The following is a 20200-nucleotide window of genomic DNA, read 5'->3' on the forward strand; positions in this document are numbered from 1 at the left end:
TTAAGAAAATTAATTTGTGCACAGTGCATGGGTGATATTATATTATGAGTAATGGAGTCATGAGAAAAGCGGAGAAAACAAAGCAACACAGACATTAAAGGAACGGTTTGGCATCAAGCAGCCGATACCGGAGGTTTGTGGGCCTCTAACAGGGCCGGACAACGGAGATCACAACTTTCAGTCCCAAAGAAAACCAGAGAAAAGTCCCGTTAGAGAAATAAAGAAATCTCAGTGCAGCCCAGTGCGGTGTCGGTGCTGGAGCTGAGGAGAGAGCGGCCGTTGCTGATGAACGGTGCTCCTCCAAAACGTCCTGAAACTGCCTCCTCTCCAGGAGGAGACGGTGAAGAAGAGGGAGAGAGAGAGAGAGAGTCGTTGTGCTGAGATAATTCTGGTCTCATTTGTGATCTGATGAACAGTAAATTCATCTAAACTGGGTTGAAAAACGATGCAATCTGGTTGCCATGGTAATGACTTACATCTGACTATTAACAACACCCCCATCCTCTGTTTGAGAAAGAACGTTAACCAAAAAACAGGAAGTACCACTGGCTGGAGGGCCTCAAGGAGGGAGCAGGAGGCGCACCCACCAGTGGGCCGCAGAGCGCCATCCAGTGGGCCGCGGAGGCAGTGGTACTAGATTATTTTAGCAAAGTGAACAGGTAAAACCTAAAGGAGGTAAGATGCCAGCTGCCGTAAAACCAAAGCCTATTGAAGGAGGCTGAGACACGGGCGGACACGGGTCTTGTATTGGGTATAACACATGCGCAGTGTAACTGGAGCTGCGGTCGTGCGTTGCGATCGGCTCAATTTCGGCAAGTGCAGAGTAGATATTACTGCGCATGTGCGGTAATGTGTTATAACCCAGCATTTGACTCAGTTGTCGGGAAAGTTTACAGACTACTTCCCAGAAGATGCACGAGATGGAAACCTTTGGATTTTGGACCCTTTCTCTATGGATCCTGCTTCAGAAGACATAGCTCTCTCCACTGTGTTGGAAAATGAACTGATGGAACTATCAGCAGACAGCAGCCTGAAGCTTCAGCTCACACAAGTAGACCTTGCTTCATTCTGGATACTGGCTGCCAGTCAATATCCCTCTCTGTCAAAACGGGCAATCAAATTTCTGTTGCCTTTCACCACCACCTATTTATGTGAGTCAGGGTTTTCCATTGTGACTGTCACAAAATCAAAGGCAAGGAACAAACTGAAAGCAACTTTGAATGCTACTCTGCGTGTCAGCCTCTCACCCATCCCACTACGACTTGATCTCATTATGTCCCACAGGCAAGCCCAAGTGTCTCACTGAGGGTAAGCAGAATATGTATTTTGGTCATTACAGCTGACAGTGGCATAACACATATCTACAGCCCAGTTTATTATTTGTTGTATAAACATGTTAGGTTTTTTACTCATTTATTTAGGAAGGTGGTCCTCGGAAATGTTTTGACAATCACAAGTGGGCCTTCAATTGCAAAAGGTTGAGAACTCCTGCTCTAGTGAGTATTAGTGTCAGCAGCACAGTGGATGAAATAAACTACAGTGTGTTCACGGTGATGAAGGAACAGGAACTTTAAAACTGAGCCCACTACAGCAGCTTTTATAGTCTGCCTAGCTCCTCATCTTTATACGCTCAGCTTCGCCTGTCATACCTGATGCTTCTCCACTAATCTGTTCATTGCCTCTCGGATCCTTTCATTTTCTTGATCTCTCTGTAACCTGGCTTCATTTTGTTGAGCCCCCGACCAGGGCTTTCCACAAGGATATGGAATAGCCAGCCAGAGGGAAACAGTAGCCAGCCAGAGGGAAGCAGTAGCCAGCCAGAGGGAAACAGTAACCAGCCAGAGGGAAGCAGTAACCAGCCAGAGGGAAACAGTGGCCAGCCAGAGGGAAACAGTAACCAGCCAGAGGGAAACAGTGGCCAGCCAGAGGGAAACAGTAGCCAGCCAGAGGGAAACAGTAGCCAGCCAGAGGGAAACAGTGGCCAGCCAGAGGGAAACAGTAGCCAGCCAGAGGGAAACAGTGGCCAGCCAGAGGGAAACAGTAACCAGCCAGAGGGAAACAGTAACCAGCCAGGGGGAAACAGTAGCCAGCCAGAGGGAAACAGTAACCAGCCAGGGGGAAACAGTAGCCAGCCAGAGGGAAACAGTAGCCAGCCAGAGGGAAACAGTAACCAGCCAGGGGGAAACAGTAGCCAGTCAGAGGGAAACAGTAGCCAGCCAGAGGGAAACAGTAGCCAGCCAGAGGGAATCAGTAGCCAGCTAGGGGGTCTGGGGACATGAGGCCCCCCCGGAGAAATTGTTTTATAAAAGCCCAAATTTGGTGACCTGTGGTACATTGTAATGATACTATTCCATCATATACACTGATCTTAATTAGTGTGTATTTAATGAGTTTACCTGTCTGATTGTAAACATGTAGTTAGTGAATCATTGTAAAGGAGAATCAGGCTTCTAGTGTGTTTTAGCCCACAGTCTGTAATAGTTATTAATATTTAAACCACATCTATTCCTGACTGATCAGAACTTTTCTAATTTAGAATCATAGACCTTATTTATTATTTATTTATTGACACCTTCACTGTGGTTTATCAAGACACGCCACAATGATGGTTAATGTATAAATTCTCTCTTATTCAATGGAAATAAACGGTTACTTTAAGGGTCCCAGGTCTTATCTAGCTTGTGTATTGATTTTATGTTAAACGGATCAGGGGTCTCATTTATAACCGTTGCGTACGCACAAAACGGGGCCTGAAATGTGCGTACGCCGCTTCCCACACCACAGTTGTGATCTATAAAAACAAACTTGACGGGAGAATGTGCGCACCGGTACGGAAACTTTGACCCTTGCGTACGCACATTATGGAGGCACCAAGATAGGGGAAACTGGAGACGCAGATGGTGAGGTGGTGAATTGAAGTCGGACTGTAGACATTAAATGTCATTATACGTATAATGATGCCTCTCACACATTTAACTTCACTTCATACTTATATCCACTTTATCATAAACATTTAAAACAGCCGTGTTCTTTGTGCTAGTGAGCCATAACTATTCTACAAGCACCTTACAAATGTAAAATATATCAGCCAACTCAAATCTCAAATCAAATTCAGCTCAATATCTCATCAGCGCTGTCTCACCATCACGGTCCCTCCATCACCAGAGCTCAGAGGAGAGGGTCGGACTACCGACACTTGCAGTCAGCTGTAGCGCCAATAGTTTTAATAATATTTTCTAATAGTGTGCATATATCACCAAGTACGATATTAGTTTTCATAAAGTTGTTGTCTGATAAATCGCTGCAGTAAACATGACATGGCTTATTCATTTATTTATGGTTTATTTGATAGGGACAGATACAGTATAAATAGACAAAATGAAAACAGCTATATGCAACTATCAGACTGTCTCCAGTGCGCCACCGCGGTGCGCCACACACACTCTGCCTCCTCCAGTCACCTCCACCCGGCACATCTTCACCAGTATGGATTGTGTAAATTAACAAAGTGTGTAAATGAAGCCAGTGACAGCTGTCACACAATCGTTACTCTCCATATCGTCATTATCATTATCAGTCCTAATCCTAATGCAGGACAAGTTCACTATAAAAACTTAAATAAATAAATAAATAATAAATAGTGTTCTCCTGTCAAACTTCCTTTTTCTAACGATATCCAGCGTGGTGGATTTTCCTGATTGTCTTGATCATTTTAGCAAGTTGTGAATGGATGGGGGCTGACTCCTGTAAATATATAAACACAGCAGTGGCACTGGTAACATGCTGCATGGTGCTGGTGGATATACCGGCACTGTGAGGACTACGTGATGTGAATGAGAGAATCAGGAGGGAACGAGTGTTCAGAGACCTCCTCACCTACAAACACCTCCATCCCTGTGTCAGAAAAACTCCTTTTCTCTGTCTTCCTCTCGGGAGTCGCCGTGATTCACCGTAAAGAACCACTGATCAACAACAGGCTCATTCACATGCAGAAACATTCATGAGGTGCTTTGCATCGACCATTTATGGTTGAATGTGGGCGTGTAGAGGGCGGGATATGAGGCGGATCAACGTGCGCATATTTCCAGGTGGAGTGTGATTTATAAAGGGAACATTGCGTGCAGGTGTGCGTACGCACGGTTTTATAAGTCGGATTTTTTTTGGCGCACGCCATTTTCGGCTTTTGTGCGCACGTACATTTTTAGTATGGATCCTACGCACTGTTTTATAAATGAGACCCCTGTGGCCTCATGTATAAACGGTGCGCATGTACTAAAATGTTGCGTACGCTGTGTTTCACGCTCACGCCGGATGTAAAAAAATCAACGTGACGTGAGAATGTGCGGACCGTGCCGCAAACTCTAGACCAGTCGTGAGAATGTGCGGGCCGGCAGTGTAAAACTACAACGTACTGAAACTCGCTAAATGTGTAAAAATAATCTTTCCACTCAACTTACTGAGCTTTATTTATGATGTGGGATCAAAAAAAAACCCACATATGTCATGTTATGTCCTGGGCAGTCGAGTAGTTTCCCTGTGTTTCCTCTGTTTCCCTGTCCTTTTGTCTCCTGTGTGTTTTACCCTGTCAGTCTGGTCTGTCTGTCTGGAAGGAGGTGTGGCCATCTCCTCCTCCCTCTCCTGGGCGGTAGTTGCTGGAGCAGCTGACACTAATCATCAATTAACACACACTCTGCAGTATATAAACCCTGGTCTTCTTGCCATTCATCGCTAGATCGTTTTCGTCGCCACAGTGGTAGTAATCTTTCCGGCTCACTTACCTTGCTAGTTAGATTCCTTTTTGACTTTGCGCTTGCTCACTTTGTTCCTGTTGTGCTCATCCTGTTTTTGTATTTTTGCCTAGTGTGGTATACCTACCTGCCAGGTGCCTCCGCTTCCTGCTGCTCCTACCTGCTCACTCACTCTCCAACTTCATTGCTTCCTCTTGGATCACAGTGGATTGGGATTATCATCTGGAGGAACACTGGAACCACATTCCCCATGCTCCTCGCTCCTGTCCTGTCCACCATTTTGAATTTATTATTATAATAAATTCTTTATTGTTACACCTTAAAAACCTGACTTGTGTGTGCTGCTTTTGGGTCCACGTTTTGTTTAACCAGAACATAACAACATATTTCTTAACTAGTTTGCGCATAATGTTTAACATCACAAAGGCACAACAAAAACACATTTAAACTAATTTCCCAGAGATGGCATGACTTAACCACCGTGCCAAAAACAAAATCGCGTGCTGCACAATGTGGCAAACCACCGTGGTGAGCCTGTGTCCCCTGGAGCTACAGATGGATGAACCGGACCCTGGCACACCTAACAATGAGCCAAATGCAGCAGCTATACGGCGCCGTTTGGATGAGATACACAGAATGTAAAGCAACGAGGTGAGTTGAGACAAACATTTATTTTTCAACAAGGTCTTTTATTATGACTTATCCCACCATCATTCATTCTTTTTAATTCGTTGCCTATATATATTTTATCCTTCATTGTATTGACAATCTCTCTCTGTGACTCCAGCACAGCGTATAGTATATATTTAGTGAGGACGCGGCCAGACCGGCGCCTCTCAGCAGTCAAGGCACGGGGCGCAGCTGATCGTGCGCCTTCGGGAACCTTCGGGAGCGCACGGTCAGCTGCTGTGGAGACGTTGTGTTTGTTACTGGTTCCTGATGAAAGACCATCAAATAAAATATGTTTTCTAGCTTCCACCTCAGTAACAAACACTTCAATTTCACACTCGGTGAAATTCTTTTTTGTTCCTTTTCCAGCGTGATTTGCTGTCGTTATTTGGACAATAGGTGACAGCATGGCGCGTGTTTATAGTCATTTGCATAGTTATTAATGGGAGGAGACAAGGCGGACCAAGTGGCACATGGAGCTACGCTCAATTTCACGTCAATTGGGATGTATAAAGGAAAGGTGCGCAGGAACAGGCGTACGCATGGTTTTATACATGTGGAAATTTCTGTGCGTACGTACTTTTCCAATTTTCTGAGTACGCCATCTTCCAGTGTGAAAGCTGCGCAGTCTTTTATACATGAGACCCCTGGTCTTTTCATCTCATGTGTAATTATCAATAAGCTGCATACGTACAAAGAGTTCAGATTGTTGCTGCTTGAACTGCTTTTGCATCAGAACAAACAGAAACTATAATGTGATGGGTCAAACAAACCAACAGAACTCCTCACTGACTGCAGGAATATCACCAGGTCTTACTTTCCTAATAAGGCCTCAGCAATTACCACAAATTAACATTATTACTTCAGAGTTAATGAACTGTGTTTTATCTTGTCAGGTGTTAATGTGTCTGTGTCTGTCTGAGATACATCTGCTGCTGCTTTTAAACAATCTTGAAGTTAGAAGGAAACCAGAAACTGTGCACCTGTACTAATAAATATACAGCAGTTGTTCATGTTTTAACAACTTCTTGGTTGTGTAGTTTAAGTTGTACGTTCGAGGTGTTACTCGTTGTCAGAGGTTTAAACAGAAGATTAAACCTAAAATAACAGCTGGAGATAAAAAGTATATGAAGATTAACTGTTTAATCAAAGTACTCACCAACAACAAGCTCAACGTAGAATATTTGATCGAGACGTGGAAAATCACAGGTGTAGATTCCACTGTCGGTCATCTTTGTATTTGTGATGGTTATGGAGGCGATGCTGTACTTCAGTTGGTCTGGAAAATGTGAGACTCGACCTTTGAACATCTCGCTCTGACCTGAACGTCCGTTGTTGTAATGAATGCCTGAATCATACAGGAACACCTCGCGGTCATCCCTCGGACCATCTTTCCCCCAGTCAAACAGCTCTGACTGAATGTTCTCCTTGGTGCTGAGGGAACAGGGTAAGATGACATCACTTTCTTCTGCTGCAAACACTTTGACGACACCTAAAAGAAGAAGCACATTTTAATCATTATGTTTAGATAGAGAAAGTCAGAAAACACATTTACACTGCTGACGAGCTCTCTTGGTTGTGGTGTAGAGCTCCAGGAAGTGCAGACAGTCTTTTACATCATCTGTTTTTTCCTCAATGCTGTGCTCGAAGGCTCTCATAAAGACACGATGCTGCAGAGGCTCTCCATCAAAATCTCTCTCTTTAGCAAAGATGACGAGTCTCCCCTTTACTGACATGCCCACTTTATGATAATCACATGCAGTTTGGGGCAAGTCATAGTCAAGTCAGCACACTGACACACTGACAGCTGTTGTTGCCTGTTGGGCTGCAGTTTGCCATGTTATGATTTGAGCATATTGTTTATGCTAAATGCAGTACCTGTGAGGGTTTCTGGATCAATATCTGTCATTGTTTTGTGTTAATTGATTTCCAGTAATAAATATATACATACATTTGCATAAAGCAGCATATGTGTCCACTCCCATGTTGTTAAGAGTATTAAATACTTGACAGATCTCCCTTTAAGGTTCATTTTGAACAGATAAAAAATGTGCAATTAATTTGCGATTACCATCCCTATGAAATATACAATAAATGATTGAGAAAATAATCTGCAGAATAATCAATAATGAAAGTAATAGTTTACTGCAGCACTAATTCACTGCATTAAGTGCGTTTGTAGTCTTTGAACACAGTCAGCACAAATACATTAAATCAATGGAGAAAAGCTGTGAGACAGTACTGAGCAGTCAGTGGTTCTCAACCAGGGGTCCAGGGACCTCCAGGGGTCCTTGAGGGAGTTCCAGAGGGTCCCCAGAAAAAATGGTGAATAGTTTATTCACTATTTAATTCACTATAGAAGTGAGCCCAATGTGAGTAATAGTCAGAAGTGACTATTCTGATCATAGGTTTCATTACCTCATCGGTTATTTCCTCAACTGTAGTCCACAACTGATCTAACAACCAAAATCTTTTCAGACGGACGACGTCCCCGAAGAGAAATCTGTTTAGATGGAGGTCTGTGACCTAATGTGTATTAATTCAGGGGTCCTTCACATGAAAAAAGGCTTGAGAACTACTGCTGGATGTAGACTACACATGCAGGAAACAGGGTTTCCACCAGGAAAGTGTCTGTTTCTCAGGGCGGGGAGTAGTAGTCGAGTATATCAAGCAGGGTAGAGTCAGTCCAACAACCTGGTGTAACACAGCAGACACTACAGGTCAATAGGGTAACAATTATAATGAATAGATACCACCATAAAACTTCCCCAGTTCATTAATTACATTAAGGCAATTATTTTTTGTATTAAAAGTTTTCTGAAATTTGTTGTATATTATCAAATATGCGCCAGTTTTCATACATTTCCAGAACAGAAATGTGGACAGGTTAAAAATAATTGTTTCATTTTGTTGACATATTAGAGACAAAGGTTTTTTACTTTTTATTACTCCATAAATCACAAAATACTGCCAACAGCCACTAAAAAAAACAACAATTTTCACCATGTTTTTAGGAATAAAATGTTGTATAAATCAGACTATGGGTGATATATGAACAAACCCCTCTGTATAAACCTTCAGAATATAGAGAGGAATGAAACTGTAAAGTTTGGTGGATGTAAGAGCTGCTGAAGTGGAGATTTCTGACTCAGAGTCTGAGAAAAAAACTCATTTAGAGAAAACGGCCTTTAAAGATTATGGATTGTAAAATGCAGGTGAATATGGTAAAACATTTTAACTAATAGATATCACTATGAAACTTCCCCAGTTCATTACTGACATGAAGACAATTATTGTTTTTAGTACAAGTTTTCTGAAATTGTATGTTTTAATGTGTAAATGAGGCATTATCTGATGCTAACTGTTGGTGAATTTAGGAGAAATCTACAGAAGCAAATAGACAAAGTAGTCAATAAATGTGTTCTATCCACTAGTCTGAAAGAAGACGTGTTATGGAAGACAAATAGGGATATGCTGTAGGGTGTTGGCTGCTTTGACTTAAAGCTGCAGTGCGTAGAAATCCGGAAAACGCAAAATCCTGCATCCCCTCTCTCCGCTCTCCCCTCTCTGTCCAAAGCCCCTCCCCCCACACGAGAACGGGCATATGCACGCGCTTCATAAGCTACATCTGAGGAGGCTACCGCAGCGAGCTGCACATTACCTTCTAACGACATCAACAGTTACCATGGTAACATCATCTTCTAACGACATCAACAGTTACCATGGTAACATCATCTTCTAACGACATTAACAGTTACCATGGCTGAGTCACAGGTGAGAAAAATACTTTGTCACAGACCACATTTAGCTACCACGGACAACTTTGAACATGACAACACAGTATTTATGCTTAGTGTAAAATAATGCTAGAGACCGACGTCAACAAAAGCTAAAGTAGTGTAAGACTTTGCTGCATTTGAAGTGTTTTGTTTATAGACCGAATAAAAGCAATTGTTTATTTTCTAGACGAAATGACGAGCTAAACTTTAGAAACAACGGAGCCCAATGTTTTATTCAGTCTATATCATAGCTAGCTGGCTAACGTTAGCCAACGGCCAGTTGCTTCTTCAAGTTTCAGTAACGCTATCTTTCTAACTTTAGTGTTTTTAGTCTGTATAGATAACTTTACACATCTGAAAATAAATAAAACCATGACCATGTTATTCATAATGGAAATGGTAATTTTACATCTGTTACATATCTATTACTAACAGAGCACCGTCGAGTCAGATCCTGACTATGTCCTGGAGCAGCCGGCTACGAATGGACGAGGAAGAGGAAGAGGAAGAGGGCGAGCTAGTGGACGTGGACGCGGCAGAGGGTCTGGCCGGGGGAGAGGACAGAGTCAGCTTGAAGACCCTCTGGCTGAAGATGACTTCAGCAGAGTACAACAACTACAAGCTCGACAGATATCAGATGAACAGGTATCTCAAAATATAACATGTCCATACTTTATGTCCACATTATGATCATTATTGTTTATTCATAAATAAAGTAATACTTTTTCCCTGATCTACTGTCTTTCTAGGCCAGAATTCAGTGTTTGAGCCAGCAGCAGTGTCAGGAGCTTCTGGGGAGATGTCTGTTGAGGGATCCCAGCCTCATATTTGATCTAATGGTCAGCGCTCCTCCACCAGGTCCTCCTGGCCAGGACCCCAATCAACCTGAGGTGTGTCTGCATGAGGTGCAGGGAAATGCCCACTGACGTGGAAAGAAAGTGCTGTGGCCAGCCACCACAGAACTGCATTTCCCTGCTACGTCATGTGGACCTCTACATCCTCCATGAGGGTGTCCTTCGCAAATGGGGAGGATCTGGAACGACATTAGGGCTCAGCAGGACGTACCCAATCCCGGAGAGGACAACAGACAGTTCCGGTATGCTGCTTACCGGCAGTTTGTTGTGTGGCAGTATGGAGCCTTGTGGCGGGGTAACAGAACTGTAATTCCCAGCTGTTGTGTGTGGAGGATTAGGGACAGATATCCTGACCCACACCACCAATATGTGGGCTTTATCCCACGCAGGCTCTGAAACAACCCCCCCCCCACCCCCTCTGTGTGATGTGATATTTTTGTAGAGTATTTACATTTTACTTATTGTTATTCTTGCCATTGTTTTTGTACAAATAAATCCATTGAAGGATGACCACCTGCTTTTTTTGTTCACGACTGCCAGTATCAATACCATGCAGTAAAAAGATTCAGCTCACTTGGGTAACACTTTTATTACATTCAAAAATATAGATGACAATCCCAAACATTCATAACACACCACAAAAAAAGTTTAAAAAAAGGTAAATTAAAAAATAAGTACACCATCTTTCAGTGGGGCTAAGCCTATAGAACATGTCTGACCCCTGGTCAGTATTTTTGAGTGGTGGCCATAGTAGGGGTGTAGGTGGGGTCGACTCAGGTGAGGTGTCGCAGGGGTCACGTCTTCCCCTACGGTCAGCTGTTCACTTAGGTAGTCCTTGGCCCTGCGAATGAACAAAGAATAGCATGTTAGAATTTTGAAATCAGTTGTTTAGTTTTGACTATAACGTCACACATGTAGGCCATATATATATAGGCTATAATATTTTTTAAAAGGTTGCTGTAATGCATATATAATAACTTATTTAGCATGCAACTCTATGCTGGTCTTTTGTTGGTTGAGAAGTTTCTTACTCTGCCTCTCATGCTATAGTACCATATTATTTCAATGACAATATGTCAATGCGTCTCTTTTTGTGTGTCAATGCGTGATGTCTTTACATTATCATAAATGATACCTTTCATATAACATCTCTGTAGTCGTCAAAAAGCTGCTTGTAATTAACAAAATCTATATGCAACCTTTATCAACTAAAATCAGAATCAGTGTAATGAGAAACTATGTTGTGAAGGCTGCAAGGGTTAGTGTGAAAACATGCAATTTGGGTTTCTGAAGAAGGGATGTTGAATGAGGCCCACTGAAAGAACTTCTATACCTTGTCGTCGACTGACTTGTGTGTGCAGTAGCTCCTCTGTGGTTGGAGGTGGAATACCACATAGCACACCATACTGCCGCGGGTCATCAGGCCTCTGGCGTCTCACACGCGGCATGCCTCTGTCTGCTGTGGTGCGGCTTCGGAGGATGGCCCTCTAGAGGTCAGGAATGTAGCCATAGTCCTTGTCGACCTTCATTGTGTACAGGCTCCACTTCCGCGACTTCTTGTTGTACAGCTTCCGGTATCTGACATAATGAAATTAGCATATGACCGAAACAGGAAAAGATGGTTATTGAAAAATGAATTTGTGATACATTTGCAAAACTGCTGCCTGTGCAAGGGCAACATTCATTATAATTATTCATGTATAAATTTGACCTTATATTATAAAACTAATATACTTCCGTTTTAGTGGGTATACTGTTGTCAATTTTAAGAACTTACTCAATGGAGCCATCAGCTTTTCTCTGCACTGGTCGGTGGACATGATGATTATAATCCAAACCATATGAGTAACGCTACTCATACAGGTTACTGTGTCGAGTACTACTGACTGTGATGTGTCGTTATATAGCGGCAATTCTATGGGAATTACCGTCCGTTCTTTCTCTTAGTAAACTTATGGGTCTATAAAGCCCTTTGAGATGACAGACTGTGATTCAGGGATCTAGCTACAGTAGCTACGTAAACATAAACATGGACTTGAATTAGCCGCAGCAAGCCTCGGGCTACGGTTAGCAGAAGGCTAACGTACATTCAACCTGGCTACTCATCGCCTGCTTTCACGGTAAAGCTACCTACAAACAAATCAGTACAAAACATTGAGATATTACAGGAAAACGAAGTTAGTAGCTTACCTGTCCAGGAGAAGAACTGCAAGCTCGGAGTCCAACGTGAGACCGATGCTGTCCCGGAGATCTCTCCACCGCTGAAATGCTTCGCCGATATTGACTCGCGTTTTATTCCGCTTATTGTCGGACTCTCTTTTGGACTGTCTTTTTGAAAGTCTGTCTTTCTTTTTTTGGGTTGTTTTGAGGTGTAGGCAGTTGCTGCCAATGCTGGAATAGCAAGCTTTCCAGTAGGTTGTTCCGCCATTGACCGAGGCTTTCACTATCTGCAGAGACCAGACGTGAACGCGCATCTCCTTTTGTGGAACAGCCAATAGGAACGCTCTCTCTGAAATGCCCTGTGATTGGTCAAAGTCTGCCGTCATGGGCAAGATTTTCTAAAGCCTGTAAACAGAGCCATGAGGAGGAGCAGAGGTGTAGTTTTCTCTCAGATCACTTGAATTACAATATGCTGAAAGGTTATTATGGAATTTTTGCCAAATTATGCCAAAATATTGTTGCCTACTGCCACTTTAAGTCAAAGCAGCCAACACACTACTGGTGTCAGCATTGAGTCCGCTGTTTGACAGAGCCCTCTATGGAGGCGGGCCGGATCCGTGGCGCATAGCCGAAATGAGTGAGACACTAGGGCGGATGTACCGACCTGGGGGCGGATCCGCCCCTGAGTCTACTGCTATCTGGGTTATGGTACGTGTCCACAGGGGTGTTTTTTATCGCGAGGGGACGCGCCGCTTCCCAACATTGGACGCTTGGTGGGCTGTCCCTAGAAACAAGGCACTCGGCTCCTGATTGGACGAACGCTTTCCCTCCGTTGGCTGCTGCTCCCAGCTTTCAAACCGGAAACAGTATGGAGGCTCGTTTGGAAACTTTCTTCTCTTATTTCACGTAAATAGTTCACTGAAATGTGTTTCTGAAAACATTTGAGGCGAGAAATAAGCCATAAGCTGAATCTGTCTTTATTTTGGATCGACAACGTTTATTTTAAAAGATTATCGGGAGTTTCGAGAGGCGGCAAGTCGCGTCGGACGCCCGTGATTTGCATGAAGTAGCGGAGCCCTCAACTTCATGCAAATAAGGAGCGGGCGTCGTGACGCCTAATCTCTCCAATCGCGACGCCACGCTACCAAAATACATTGCGCGGCTGCTTGCATAGACAATGAATGGAGAGCGTGGAAAGCACGGAGCCTGTGGACACGTACCGTTACAGACACAACTCTCTGACGGTACGTGTCCACAGGCTCCGTGCTTTCCACGCTCCCCATTCATTGTCTATGCAAGCAGCCGCGCAATGCATTCTGGTAGCGTGGCGTCGCGATTCGAGAGACTAGGCGTCACGACGCCCGCTCCTTATTTGCATAAAGTTGAGGTCCTGGCTACTTTATGTAAATCACGGGCGTCCGACGCGACTCGCCGCCTCTCGAAACTCCCGAAAATCTTTTAAACTAAACGTTGTCGATCCAAAATAAAGACAGATTTAGCAACTGCGTGGCTTATTTCTCGCCTCAAATGTTTTCAGAAACACATTTCAGTGAACTATTTACGTGAAATAAGAGAAGAAAGTTTCCAAACGAGCCTCCATACTGGTTCCGGTTTGAATGCTGGGAGCAGCAGCCCACGGCGGGAAAGCATTCGTCTAATCAGGAGCCGAGTGCCTTGTTTCTAGGGACAGCCCACCAAGCGTCCAATGTTGGGAAGCGTCGCGATAAAAAACGCCCCTGTGGACACGTACCATGACAGTGATGAAAGCAAACATTATAGGCCCCTCTGTGAGAGCTCTTTCACTTTAGCCCGTATGAGAACACAGACTGTGACGTTATATCATCAAACTGTGCTGATAACTTTTATCTAAAATTGTTGTGTTATATAGCTAACGTTACCATTGATTGATAAACTAACTAGGTAGTGATTGAATGTTAGTGTACTCACCGTGTTGATCTCCTCGTGTTCTTCCAGCAGACAGCAGACAGAAACACAGAGACAGAAGCTCCAGAGATGAGAACTGAAGTCTAACAACACCAGACATGTTCAACTGATTCCTGCCTAACAGGAAGCCAGCTAGCTGGTCCAAAAGTCACTATCTCGCAAAGTGAGATATCTAAAGTTAAATGTCCCAAATAAACGGACAGTGGATAACCTTAACTATTGAACACTACAAAGTAATGAAGTCCTATACTCAAACGTTAGTATTTAACAATAATAACTACAACTTTGGATCACTAACTATTCCTGTAAAACCGAAACCTTCTTTAGGCTCGTTGGAGATGCACGGCGTCTCGACTGGAAAATAGAGAGATCAGACTGCAACAGCAGCAGGGGGCGGGGACAAGAAGCTGGTATGTCAAGTCGGCCAGTTTCCAGCAGCCTTCAGAGAATTTACAGGAAAGTCATAGGAAATGCCACATCTTGTTAGATCTGATCTGTAGGCCACTTGTAGATTTCAGACCACGTTGGGATTTATTTATATTTGTTTGTAAATATATGTGGAAATGTGCGTGTGTCTGTCTTTGAATTCTATCCTTTATTATTTTTATGTCCACCTTGTAAAGCACATAATGATGATAAGTGTTATATATAGATAACCTTCATTATTATAATAATAATTATTATCAACCACACAAGATGTTTGTTAACAGATGAAACCTTCATTGAACAACATTAAACTAATAAACTACAATCTAGTGTTAAATATCACAATTACACAGAGAGTTGTGACTTTCTACAACACCTGGTGTTTGCTGTCAAAACTAAGAGCCAATCAGCTCTTTGATCAGGCGACAGCCAGCTGTTACCCATCATGCCCTGGGTCTTGCAGTCGGTGGAGAGCAACTGCAGCGCCTGGATCTAAAAACTGCGGCCGCCTCGATCTCGTGAGGTTATCGTTGCCCACGTGTGCATGACGTCAGAGCAAGTCGGACACAAATCTAACTGGCATGCATTGCGTGGTGATCGATTCTGCGCAGGCCTGGCTGATCTCCATCGAGTCTGTTAGAAGCTACAGAGATTGGAGAGTAAATGGTGCTAATAGTTTAGCCTTCTGCTAACAGCAGCCAACGGCTCACGGCTACGGTTAGCAGAAGGCTAAATATTAACAACGTTTACTCTCCGTCTCTGAAACGTTTCTCTGATATTGTAGCTCGCTGGAGCCTCGAATCACAGTTTGTCATCTCTAATGTCTGTGATATCTGGATTCTGGCAGCCAACAACACAGCAAGATGACATTTTAGATGTGTAACTTGAGCCCACTGCTAGTGTTAGCCTCCAGTCTTTCCTTTGTTTAGCCTCCAGCTAACATCGTGACCTCATCGTGACGTCAACGCTAAAAGGGTCTATAAAACTTAAATGTTACCCTCATCAAAAGAGTTGGTGGCTTTCAGATGTGTTGACAGAGTAGATGAGTGCAGCTCAAGGAAGCGAACATGTTGATGTTCTGGTTTTGTTTCTGTGACCTTCAGAGGGCCAGAACATAGCTGTGTTCAAACCAACCCCGGTCTCCCCTACATTACTTCACATACTGGATCACGACTGACCTCCTAGCTATTGTTATCTCACAAACTCTTGCTTCAACGTACACGTCAGATTTAACGTGAGCATGAGCAGATGAAGACCGACTGCACAGTGAAGCTCAAACATCCAAGAGTAGCAACAAAAAGAAAGACGTTTCTGAATAGAGGAACCTTTAAGTTACCTGAGAAGCTGGTTATATTTAACTGCTAATACACCAACATTAAAAGATGGAAATGTGTCTATTGACTGAAATGAGCTTCCATCTCAACAACTCCTCTGATGACAGATGGAGCGCTTGTCTTTAAAAGAGAGTCCCAAATGTAGTTCAAGTGATCAGCAGCTTAAAGAGTTATGAAACAACTTTAATATCATGATGATCAATGTGGACGATTCATCAAGAAACTGTCCAGCAGCCAAGAAACATGTTGTAGTATTACAAGTGTGTTTGTATGTAGTCTGTTTCTTTTATCGAAGTTTAAAAACGTAAAAAACGTCAAAATGTTAGTGAGTTTTGGACGTTTCTGTCAGATAACACTGCCGGAAATTACAGTTAACAATTAATATCAGTTAACATTAATATACTTTTTTATTGAGGACATGATTAAATGTATAAAACACAGCAGATGAATGACAACAAGACAGTCTGTGTTTCACCCATTCAACTGTTTCCATAGCTCATCTATATACATACACTGTAAAAAATACAACTTTTTTAAAAAAAACTGTAAAAAAACAACAACTTTTTTTTACAGTTTTTCTCTGTATTTCAAAATAACAGAAAGATTCCAATAATGAACTATTTATTGAAATGTGTTTTAACAAAACAAATCCGTATAAATGTAATACATTAAATATCGTTTTTTAACAGCTTTTGAATCCTAATTTTAACAAAACTAATCATAAGGATAAAGTATTCTTTACTGATAAAAGCAGCAGGACTTTCTGTAATTTTACAAAAAAATATTTGTTACACCGATATATCACTGTCAAATACATAAAAATACTGTTATTAATCTATTTAAAAGTGTATAATTGCAAGAAAATATATGCCTAAAGAAGAAATATTTAGTGATTTGTCATAACTTAACCACTACTTTAAATACATAAACTCAGGTATTGACTTTCCTATGAGACATTTAAAATCTGCATTTTAACAGATTTTGACTTCCTCTTTATTGCTACATTGGTTTATAGAGTTAAAGGTTTTATTGTTAAAGTTTAAAGTTATTGTTAAGTGCATTTCATGTTATAAAAACTGTTTAAAAGTTACATTTTAAAAAGTTATTTACTGTGCTTTACACTTCCTTACATTTATATAACTTGTAAATCAAGCATCACTACATTCCCCAATACACAGAAAAAGGTATTACAGTCCGTCCGTGCAACATGTTGGGTGCACCAGAGCACCATACAGACAGAAAATGATACCATAACCCACCAGTTACAGCAGACATGTGGCTATGCCATCATAACTAGGTCATATGTGTCAGCATTCACTGCAGGCAAACCTCATGTGACCATTCACTTATGATTTCTAATTACTAAGACAAAGTCATTGCTAATCAGTCGTAGACCTGTAAAGTGTGACGTAAATTTAATACCCAAATAAGTAATTCCTGATCCATCCCATTTCCAGTCCAATGTGAAAATGAATGGGCTCAATAGCCTATTAACTGAGGAGGATTTTGATCAGTTTTGAAGCTGAATTTAAAACAATAGTTAGTTTAAGATATGAACTGTAGCTACACCACTGTCATCTACAGGCACGTTCACAACCCAAGTAACATTATAACACCTGTGTCCATTTCTGACATCACTTAGCTTTTTACAGATGATCAGAGATGTGTTACAGTTTTTCTCAATTGTTTACACACAAATACTGGTACTTGACACACAATGACCACAACATGTAACTCATGCACCAACCCCCTGAACCAATTCTGCTAAACTACAAGCACAATTCCTGCTTTACACTCAAATTGCAGTTCTAAAACACACTTTTTTCAAAACACTACACACAATTCTCTGCATTTGGCACAATTTTCATGAAGAAAATCTCGTTTTCACAAGGAACACACTGTCATTCAAAATTCTAAAGTCAATTGCCCTACTATGCACACTGACTCATCACATGGGCAAACACCTGTCACACAGTGTTACAATTAGCAATCAGAGCTTTAGCATAAAAGGGCAAACATTGCTTGTGATATGGATGAGGTGCTGTGGCCAGACCGAAACAGAAGAGAGGATGCAGCATAGTTTTTTTTACTGTAACTGTATACAGTAAATTCTTCTGTTGTTTTGTATGTAGACCTCTGTATGTGCAACTTTGTGTTGGTTGGGATGTTCACTGTGTACATTGTTTTTGTGGGGGAAATAAAATATATTTGTTACCATGTATTTGTGTGTTCTGAGTATAAAAACAATATTCTAAAATATTTTACAACACATTTATGTATGTACTGTCTGTAGTAAGTGTAACACTGAAGAAAAAAAAGGCCTAAGTCATTATGATGAATGGAGAAGAAGTGTTTTCCATTCATCATAGTGTTTTACATTGAGCACATCAGTGTTCAACTGGTTCTTATAAATGTCTATTCATATGATGGTTTGTGTGTGTCATTTGAAAACAAAATACCATTTTGAGAAGAAATAACATTGTTTTGAATGTAAAGTTTAATTTTGCAGGAGAATTGAGGGGTTTTGCCCATTGTGTGTGTGTTTTTTGATTTGTGTGTAGAGTTCTGAGAGTATGAGGCATGCTTTCAGAAAATGTGTGTAAACAATCGAGAAAAACTGTAAAAGGAAGGAAATCATCTACTAGATGTGAGGCTACTCTAAAGTGGCTTGTGCAGCTAACAAAGAGTCATTCTCGTAGCGCAGTGACACATCATCTGCACCATGTTTGATAGGAAAGTAGTTTTAGAAATGTGTTAATGCACTGAACAAAATAGGAGACAGGATGTTACCTTATTATTTACATGAAACAGGGCAGATACAACATGGCTCCATTTAACCTGCACTGATGGGACTACCAGAAGACTATATTCTATATTCTCTAGCACACAATTTCAGGAACAATTTTTCTTTTTGATTTCCAAATATTTTTATTAGGAAGCACATCAGCAATACAGACTTCTGTCAAGTGCATCATTTCAGATATTTAACAACAAAAGACAAACGATACCAGCAACTAAAGGCAAAACAAGACAATAAAGAGAGAAGTAAACACACACAAACATAAATAATACAAATCAAAAATAAACACACATACAAACGGAGTAAGGCACACAAATCAGGTAAACATGGGTCTTCACAAAGTCTCTAAAAAAGATAAAAGATATCTAAAGAAGTCTGTCTTTGAGAGCCCATATTTCTCCTGAAGCGGTCGAAAGGATGCAAACGTACCTGAAATGTATAAATCTCCAACACTACCCATCAGTCAAAGCCTCCATCCAGCTGAAGGAGTAAAAGACGGATAAAGGATAGCGCTCTAAGTTTAAATGTTCAGCTACTTGTTCCCAACTTTGAATAGTACTATGAATAATGAGATTGTAATCATAAAATGATTTTTTGAGACGAATGGGAGACATTATGAAAGCACCAAGCGAGCTGAGTAGACAGTCGTCTGGCTCCATATCCAGCCAACAGGAAACACACAGCGAATGTTTGCAGCCCAATAATAGCGCATAAAATCGCCTTACGCTTGCACAGATGACTTTTCTTAATCCTATGGGATTTATAGTTCCAGATAAATGGAAGAACTATAGAGTCCAGTTTTAAAAAAAAAAGCTTTTAGTAATATATAAAGGTAAGTTTTGAAAGAGGTGTAACAATTGAGGGAGACACATTTTAACAGTGTTCACTCTGCCTTTCAAGGAAATTGGAAGTTTTCCAAAACTCTAATTTGGTTTTAAACTTGTCTAATCGCCATAAAATTTGCTTCAAATAGGGAGTTATACGTCTTCATGATCTCTACCACCAAATATGTACATTTTTCCAAAGCCAGCTTGAGAGGAATCTGTTGGAGCACGCTTGGGTCAATAGGTCAATCGTCTCCAGTAAGAGAGGAATAGAAGTCAGTGGCCTTGTTAAGTACATCAAAATATCATTTGCGTATATTGAAGTATATTCTGTGTTGTAACCAAAAATCTCAGTGTGTGCTAATTGTTACGGCAAACAGCAGGGCTGCAGAGCCCATCCCTACCTAGAACACCTGTACAGGTCAAATGCATCTGAAACTGTCTGATTAGTAAGGATTCTAGCTCTGGGATTGTTGTTTAATATCTTAACCAATGAGACAAACCCTGTTCCACATTCATATTTTTCTCGTACTGCATATAGGTAGGGCCACTCCACACAACCAAAGGCCTTTTCTGCATGTAAAGTCCAGATTAACATGTCCTCCTTAGGGTGTCTGGGAGAGTACATAATATTGAAAAGGCGTCTAAAATCATCAAACGAG

At 41.6% G+C, this 20200-nt stretch overlaps 1 protein-coding gene and 1 long non-coding RNA gene across 9 annotated transcripts in view; both read right to left on the minus strand.

Annotated features, from left to right (window-relative positions):
* The window catches only part of LOC141775076 (hemicentin-1-like), a 181424-nt gene that overhangs the window by 75273 nt on the left and 85951 nt on the right, over window positions 1–20200 (minus strand). The gene's annotated exons all lie outside the window — the stretch shown is intronic.
* On the minus strand, window positions 10872–12039 carry LOC141777805 (uncharacterized). The gene is made up of 3 exons (XR_012595976.1): window positions 11828–12039; window positions 11384–11628; window positions 10872–10891 (listed from the first exon to the last, which is right to left on the minus strand). It is a non-coding gene; the product is annotated as an uncharacterized LOC141777805 (long non-coding RNA).

This window comes from Sebastes fasciatus, chromosome 1 (genome assembly GCF_043250625.1).
Source record: "Sebastes fasciatus isolate fSebFas1 chromosome 1, fSebFas1.pri, whole genome shotgun sequence".
NCBI classification, from domain to species: domain Eukaryota; kingdom Metazoa; phylum Chordata; class Actinopteri; order Perciformes; family Sebastidae; genus Sebastes; species Sebastes fasciatus.